Raw genomic sequence first — 9,383 nt, 5'->3', positions numbered from 1 at the left:
ATACAACTTACTTTTGTTACCGCCCATTGGTTTGTGCTCTTGCCCCCGGTCCCAAAGTTCGTTCGATTCTCCGTGTGTATCTACAATGAACATTCCTTTTTTCCTTTTTCCTCTTTTCTCCTTCGGATGCTCCATCGTAAAACAGAACGGAACGAAGGAGGAAAAAGATGTTACGAAATAAGGAAGAATAAGATTACGATAAATTTACACGGTAACGTAATCTAAGCAGTTACTTTGTTTCAGATCGTTTCTCCTTTCTTTCGTTCCTTATAACCCGAATCCCTTCCTAAAGACGATTAAAATGTTTAGATTGTAAGTGGGATTTCCCCTTTGAAGTTAATGATCTTATTTGCCGAAGGGAAGTTCCTTTAAAAAGGACACACCGAAAACTTTCTTCCTTCCGTTTTGTAAGAAACTTTTGATAAAGGTTTAAACATCCGGGTTGACCTTATTTAAAGAGACGACTTGGTCCCTTAACGTCAAGGACGTTAGAGAGATCTTTAATTTGTCGAACGAGAAACGTCTTCGTATGTAATTAACATCCTTGGAAATCGTAGATAAGGGCGTGAGACAGGAGAGTCAAAGAGAAAGGGAAAGAGAGAAAGAGAGAGAAAGAGAGAGAGAGAGAGAGAGAGAAATATCGAAGGGAATGTACAGAACGCATTATTGATCTATATATTCACTGTTTAAGTATGCAACATTCCGCGTATATCGTAAATTTTGCGAGGATCGAGAGAAGAGTAGCAAGAAGCCGCTCGGATGTTGCACCGGTAGTGCATCTCGCGTCAAGAGGGAATACCATAGACTTCGACAGACTTCGGATATATACCTTAATATTACATAGCCAGGTTTCACTGTGGTGAACACCGAACGACCAACCCATAAGCAAGCACCTAAAACCCCTGTAAATGCGAACACCATGAGATGCCGTGGCCCCTTTCGATAATCCCCTAGAGAATCTCTTGAGATTCGCTTTTCTATATACAAAGGGAAAACTCTTGTTTACCTATTTCCATATATATGTACATATGTATGTATGTATATATGTATATATGCATATATCTATATATTGAACTCGAGGATATCATTGTTGGAAATGTTTGAGAAAAACAGACGAAACGTGAGAATCGATGCGATATTCGATATATATTATCGACTCTCGATATTGTATAATGCTAAAAATATATTTTCATTATTCACTTCATCGAACTCGATAGAATATTCTCTTACAATTAGAGGATTCCATTCGGTCGATATCTATCCAATGTTCCAGAAACGTGGAATCGTGTCTGACGATAAACGCGTTGATCCTTGGAAGCATATAGCCAGTGACTTCGTCGAAAATTTAGATCGAGTTACGATGGCAGAGAGAAAGATAGATAGATAGATAGATAGATAGATAGGTAGGTAGGTAGGTAGATAGATGAAGAGAGAGAAAGAGAGAGAGAACGAGAAATAGAAAAGGAGAGAAGGAGAAAGATAAAGAGAATGAGGCGAAGGGAAATTCTAGTATTTCTCTGTCAGACAGGCCGTTGAATTTCCTTACAATGAGATTAAATTCAACTTGAAGACGAACAAGAGAGGCTGCAGCCAAGGAATCGTGGTTCTGGTTATCCAATCGTTATCACTGTAATTAATGCCGCTCGGTGGTCGTGCCAAAGCTATCCAAGGTGCACTCTCGATCGGTTGAACGGAAGGCCGATGAAATATCTTGTAATTTGAAAGAACTTCTTAACCTCACGTAGCAAAGTGCAAAGAAGACTACGAAGAAAAGAAAGAAGAAAGAAACGAGAGAATGATTTATAGAGAAAAAGAAGAGAAAGCGAGAGAGAGAGAGAGAGAGAGAGAGAGAGAGAGAGAGATGAAGATAAGGAGAGAAAGAAAAAAAGAAAAGGAAAGAAGGAAAAGAGAAATCGAGAAAACTGAAGGAGAATATGAGACTGGCAAAGACGAATCGCGAATGAAAAAAAAAAAAGAAAAAGAAAAAAAAAAAGAAAAGAAAAAAAAGGACAAGCTATGTCTGAAGTCTCATTAATTACCGCCAACCATTTTCTTCATAATGAAAAATGACCGTGAAAATAGAACAAGCCGTGCGTAACGTTTGCTTATCGATTTAAAACTTTATTCTCTTTCCCCTCTTTTTTCCTTTCTTGTGTCTTTCCTTCTTTCTTTCTTTCTTTCTTTCTTTCTTTCTTTCTTTCTTTTTTTTGTTCTTTTTCTTTTCTTTTCTTTTATTCCTCTTTTTCTTGTAATTTTTTTTATTTATTTATTTACTTTCTGCTTTCTTTTTTTTTATTTTTTTTTTTTTTTTTTTTTTTTTTTTTTTTTCTTTTCTTTTAATTTTATCACGACAAGGGAAGTAACAGCAAAGATAAATTTTATAGCTCGGTAATAACACATGGTTTTAACCAAAGCACCACAGCGAGACGTGCGGGTTTGGATTTCATATGCGCACGAGAACGTAGCAGCGATGAACAATAGGGAAAGGAGAGAGAGAAAGAAAGAGAGAGAGAGAGAGACGGGGGGGCAGGAGAGGAGAGGAGAGGGAAGGGGAGAAGAGAATAATTAAGGGGTCGTAAATATATCACGAAGGCACGACAGATTTTGCTAACAAGCTAATAAAAAGAAAGTACGCGGGCGTTCATTATTCTCCGAGTGAAACGTAGCTAAAAAATTATGCGAAGTAAGAACTCAATATCGTTTTCCATTAATCACGAGAGGCTCTTTCATCTTTCCTATACGTACAGTACCTACTACTTTTCATCGTCGAAAAGCTTTGTCTAGATTAAACAATATCGAACGATACGATACGAAGCGTACGTGATCTATTCTATTTTCTTTTTTCTTTTCTTCGTTTTAAAAATAATAAAAAAAAAGAGAGAGAGAGAGAAAGAGAGAGAGAAAGAGTAAACTCTCTCTCTCTCTTTCTCTCACATACACATAAAAGAAAATATCGTTATATAAAATGAAACACCCACACACACACACACACACACATACACACACACATACACAGACAAATGCATATATATATATGGATTGCGAAACGAACGCGTGAAGAAGAATCGTATTGTTCTATCGATGTTATATCATGCTCTTCGAAATATCGAGCGCACGTGCAGCAAGGAGTTCGGATTTACGAGGAGCCAACAATCATGACTCGTCATGACGGTGGCCGTAAACCGAGCATGAATATCGTCCGTCGAAGCTAGCCATTTACGCACCAGCAGACAGTTGTATCGTCGTATCGGTCGTACGGAACAACCGCGAGGACACGTCGTTAACACCACCTATGGTTAAATAACGTTGACGGTACACGATACACAGGGTTCTGCTTCCGTTCTGTCGATCGCAAATAATCACTATTTACGCGTCCCTAAATATCGCCATCGGGGAATGCCTTTTGAAATGTAAATGAAATATAGTATACTCATATATATATATATACACACCTATAAAGAGATCAAAGTACTGTACTAATTACACGTATACTGTCTACTAAATATATTTTGATAGTCCTTTTAATATCATAACTTTAGATTTCTATCTTTCACACTATTAAATTATTCCAATATATTAGATACTTACATAATACGTAAATAAGTAATTTTTTTATTAACTTTTAATTCAATTAACTTCTTTATAATATATTATTTTCGATTTACTTAAGTGTATAAGAAAGAATAATGACGATTTCTACGATGAAGGAAATTTTCGACGTGAGACAACTTCGAAATCTCGTTAGAGAGTGAACAAAGTTAAGGCTTGTTTGTATCGTGTGACCTTCGTAGCGGTCGGATCAAGATGTTTTCGAACATTATCTCTTTCTCTCTCTCTCTCTCATTCTCTCCATCTATCTATGTATCTTTCTTACGCGCTAGTAACGCATAAACGTAAGCCTGGGTATAACCAGTGGTTTTCGAAGGGAAAAACAGAAAAATGGGATAGAAAAGAGAAAGAAGAAAGAAAAAGAGAAGAAAAACCTGCCTGTAAGGATTACTTACGCCAACGCGAAGATACCGGGAGACAAGTTAACACTACCCGCACGACGATGGGAAATACCCTCCTCACTCGAAGAATTTTTCTACCACGAGGTACCGTCACCAATACCAACGAGCCATGACACTTAACTCGTTATTCCACGAAATTACAAAGATAGCCCCTCCGCCATCTCAACGTCGTCGAAAGGACAAAACGACTTCCTTCATTCGATACGTATCTCCCATGACCCTGCTTCACCGAAATTATTAAATCCCAAAGGACTTTCTTGCTCGAAAAAAAAAAAGAAATAAGAAAAAAGAAAAGGAAGAAGAAGAAGATAAAGAAGAAGAAGAAATGACGCTTAGATCTTTGTGAAATAAAAAGAGAAAAAATAACCGAACGTTCTCATGAAATTTAAGGAATACTCGAAAGGACTCGCCATCGTCGTCCTCTTTGTCTTCGTCTTCGTCTTCGTCATCGTCGTCATCGTCATCGTCGTCATTATCTTGCATCAAAAAATTTTCTTAAATTTTTAAGAACATCGATGGTACGAGCTTGATTATAATTTGATGAAAACCGTTCGTCGACCTTATTTCACGTCCCTTCCGCTTGTATACCGTTTACGACATTCGATGGTACTTATCTCTTTTTCTCTTTTTTTCTCCCTGTATCAAGATCACGAATATTTTATGCCCGTACGAGGAAGGAATATCAATTCGTTATTCCTTCGTCTCCGCGTAACATTTAATAGTCTCGTAAGAGAACTTTGGTCACTGTCGCATGGTAAAAAGGACGCAAGATGAATTATGAATTTTTATTAGAAGAAACTATGAGAGATTTATAACCGGTTCGATAATCAAACGAAATACGATATTGAGTTAACGCAAAATAATTAGACGAGACTGAATGTTTATTTACGTGGCATTCACTGCCGTCAATGGAATATCGATCACGTTTTTGCTATATGATCCCCTTCTGTTGATGAGGAATAAGAAAATAATTATACGTACGCCAGATGTTACTAATTATCGATGATCTCATAGAAAACCATTGATCTTTCCATCAAGCTAATTATTCTCTCGATGTTAATGGGGAAAGGGAAGGGGGGAGGGGGGAAAAGAGCAAACATTCTCAATATTATTTTCTTTCTTTTTCCTCTTCTAGTTGCGATAAGAAACATTTTCTTTCTGCTATTTATTCATAGATACACTAAAATCCAAAGTCTAACGAAAGGGCGATGTTAAATGAAGATTGTTATCCTTCGAGGAAGATATTTTGCTGTTCTTTTTTCTTTTTTTTTTCCTTTTTTCATAATAATTAACGAATATAAATAATCTTTCGATAAGGCTAACCGGTCAACCGTAATCGTGCATGTTCTCGAAGAAAAGAATAAAGTGGAAATAAAGAGGAATGGAAGAGTATATACGGCAAATAATACGGGTAACAGGTAGCAAACGATAAAGGGAGGAAAGGAAAAGAGGGTGAAGCAAGGGCTGAGCACAGGGCCGTATTATATATCATGCGGTAATGGTCCCATTGCGGAACGAGTAGTACAGGGCGACAGCGGTGCTTTAAAATATCCTAGGAGGGCCCCATTGCCCCTTGCTCACCGCGGCCTGACGTGAAAATAATAGCCTTTCTGAATTAGACTACCGAGTGAGAGAGGGTGGACTTCCAACAACGACTTTGTAATCTCGCTTACGTTCCTTTCAACGTGCCGTTCTACTATGCAACATTTTGCTTTTGGGCCATTGATACACTTTCCTAAGATTTCAGAGGATTTTACATGAAATATCTAAGGTCTCTGTAATTTGAGTATCAAATGGAGTTCCATCCAGAAATTATTTAATACTCGTGTCCCTTTGGAAATATTTAATCTAACCTGGTATCCCATTGGCTCACGGTTTCGGTTTAAACTCTTAGCTCGTTTTCAACAGATAGTAGACAATCATTCGGATCGATACTTACTTCTTAACGAGATGAGAATGGAAGGTTCACTAACGTAAAGGCCTTTCCCTCGTGGGCTTTGAGTCACAAAAATGAATTGGCGAGAGAAAGATATTTTCGAGTCTGATGAGTTTCCCGTTGGAAAAAGAGGAAAGAGATAGACGCAATAAATAAATCACTCTATCTCACGAAGCAGAAAGAGAGAGAGAGAGAGAGAGAGAGAGAGAGAGAGAGAGAGAGAGAGAGAGAGAGGGAAAAGAGCGGAATAACGCGTGGCTTTACTGAAAAAAAGGAAAAAAAGAAAAAAAATATAAAAAAAAGGAAGACAGGCGTTTCTCGTGAAATAAAATTAATCGTGAAAGGTATCACCTCTCTCTTTTTTCTCTCTTTCTACGTATATATATAGGTATAAGTATTTCTCCATTGTATTTTATTTCTTTTTTCCTTTTTATATAAAATATTTAACAACGAGAATTTGAAAGATTTTTCAATAAAAAGAGCGATGAAAATACAAGAGACAAGGAATTCTTTATTTTTGGAAACTGCGATCTCGAAGAATCCGACACGGATTGTAAACCTTTATTTAAGGAGCACCGTTTCCACGACAGCATCCATGCCAGCCTCCGAGCGATAAGTGTAAAATCATGGACCGATGGTTGTGAGAGTTCAGAAGCCGATTTTCTGGCTTAAGGTTCGACCCGTCTTGCGGTGTGGAAACACGTTACATGAAACTGCCAAGCGGGAGTAAGTTTCATGAACCATGTCTATACGAATACATACAATATGTATACACGAAGAAAATGATAGAGAAAAAGAGAAATACGTGTGCACGTATATAAATATTTGTATTAAAGTTTTAAGTTCTCTTATTTTATTTTCTTTCTTTCTTTTTTTTTTTTTCTTTTTCTTTAGACAACTTATATATATATAAAAAAAAAAAAAAAAAAAAAAAACTATTTGAAACTACTTCTATAACGTAATAACCCTTTTGCCATGTAAACATTTTTCATAATCGTTGACGCACGCAATCATTGAATGGCCATTGTGAATGAATTCTTCTTTAGGAATTTTGTTTTGCCCACTGAAAAATCACTGATACAAAAACATGGCCAGTCTTCAGAGGTTTCTTCACGACAATAACTTTAAAGGGATTTCTCATGCTCCCTATTCACCTGACCTTGCACCTAACGATATTCTTTCTTTTTCCTTTTCTTTTTTTTCAAAACTCTCTGTGGTTCTCTCATTTTTCAATCGTGCCGTTCTTGCATCAGCGATTTTCCAGAGAACAAAACAGATCTTTAAAGAATCGTTCAGAACGGTCATGAATTCGTGACGTCGACGTTGTGAAAAATGTTTACGTGTGTAAAAGGTTACTATGTTTGAGAAGTGACAATAGTTTTAGCTATATCTATAAATATAGGGATAAGTAAGTTTATCAGAAAAAAAAAAAAAATAAAAAGAAAAAAATTAGGAAACCTTAGACCATATACATATATATATATATATATGTACTTGTATGCACCACGTTGCTTACTTTATCGACTATTCGAGGTAACGATTCTCTATGGCTGGTTATGCTCGTAGCGAGGAAAACGTGCGAGAAACAACGGCTGGGCTGTCGCTAAAAGTTATGTCAGCGAACGGAGTTTCTACCTACGTGGTGTTTACGTTTAGAGCCACCTGTGAGAGAAGTCGCGAAAAGAAAGCAGAGAACTTTTAAGAAGTTACAACGCTGTCTTGGTGATCTTTGCCGCTTACTAAACTACTTTCTAAACTTCGAAATTTCTTCGGAAAGAGAATCCACGACGTTTATGGGGACGTTTACAAATTTAAATGTGTAATCCGATCGACGTACTATAAGACAAAGTAAACATCTTGATGGGATTAACAATGAAAATGAAAATAACGGAGAGCTGATTTTTCATAATTCAATGACTTATAACGTCGATAAATATCAAATTTTTAATAAAATAAATCTTTTATAGTTCGAACAATAATTTTACGATATATTATGTCAATGACGACAAATATAATCCTTTTTCATTGTATTCGAAAAAAAATGTTTAAACCTTGAATGAAATGTTTGCTGTCTCATTTAGATATTTAAAATAATACGTGTAATAATAATCATACTAATTATTCAGATTACTGTGATTGATTTACAGTTATCTCTAGTTTTATCTCTTTCATTCACTTATAGTTGCAGTTAATATCGACGAGAATATAATAGAAAATATATTCCAAACAAAGTCGTGATACATACGACGTACAATTTCGTATGCGAATACAGGGATATAGGATCGACTCTTTCTCTATACAATGGCTCGTGTCATATTCCTTTTCCATCCTTTCGCCTTCTTTCTTATCTCATTCCTTCACAGTTTTTTTTTTTTTTTATCTGGTAATCATATTCCGACTATATTTTCCATTCTGTCATTCTTTATCTCCCATTCTTTCTTATCCCCCTTTTTATTCTTTTCCTTCATCGTTCTCTTTTCTATTAAGTCCTATCTCAAGTTAATTCTATTCAATATAAACTTACCTATCTTCGCGTTAAATTATAATTACGAAAATACGAACTCTTGGAACATTAAGCGTCAAGGTTAAAGCTTTAAATAAAATTCCAAGTGATGGTAAGTGCGAACGAGAGAGAGAGATAGAGAGAGAGAGGGAGGGAGGGAGGGAGAATGAAAAAAGGAGAATAAATGAATGTAGGAGGGTTTGATTAATGCACTACGACGGGGGATGTGCAAGTCAACGTGACCACGGACTTAACCTATAATTTCTGATCAGCATAAATCTATCCTTTACGTCGACCCTCCTCTTAAAGGACCTCCTTTGAGTATATATGTAAGATGTATGTCTGTGTATGTATATATATATATATATATATACACACACATGTGTATGTGTATGTATATATATATATGTGTGTGTGTGTATGTGTGTATGTGTATGTGTGTGTATGCGTGCATAGGGATGCGAGAGAAAGAGAAAGAGAACGAAAACGCACGTAGGCTCACTTCCACAGAGCAGAGGGTCAAAGTATACTCCCCTAATACATGTTACTACGAAACGTCCCTTGAGTAACGTTCTCCCTTGTCTGAAATGCGTGAGAGGGCTAGAGTCGGACAACTTTGAGCTGGTTATCGAGCCAATGAGAGAAGCGACAAGATCAAAAGTACCAGCTAGATAGTACGAATTGCAAATTAGCTCGAGCGATATTCAGAAGGGTAGTGAGTCGCGAATGTGGTTACGTAATACGTGTTATCAACGTGCTCCTTTCTATTATCGAGCTAACGTCATTGCCAGCTCGAAAAATTGATGTATGAAACAGGACGGTACAAGACGGGACGGGACGAGAGTGCACTATCAAACATTCTATAAGGTCACACAGATGTCCGAATAAATTTGTAACTCTAATGATATAGAATTCTGAATTCGTTATCGTTTAA

At 36.6% G+C, this 9,383-nt stretch overlaps 2 protein-coding genes across 11 annotated transcripts in view; one reads left to right on the top strand and one right to left on the bottom strand.

Annotated features, from left to right (window-relative positions):
• The window catches only part of LOC124947222 (E3 ubiquitin-protein ligase MYCBP2), a 173,524-nt gene that overhangs the window by 111,870 nt on the left and 52,271 nt on the right, over positions 1-9,383 (bottom strand). The window lies entirely within an intron of this gene.
• LOC124947229 overlaps positions 1-9,383 on the top strand; it is an 85,451-nt gene that overhangs the window by 28,264 nt on the left and 47,804 nt on the right. The window lies entirely within an intron of this gene.

This window comes from Vespa velutina, chromosome 2 (genome assembly GCF_912470025.1).
Source record: "Vespa velutina chromosome 2, iVesVel2.1, whole genome shotgun sequence".
Lineage (NCBI taxonomy): Eukaryota > Metazoa > Arthropoda > Insecta > Hymenoptera > Vespidae > Vespa > Vespa velutina.
This window is presented reverse-complemented; position numbering and strand designations above follow the sequence as displayed.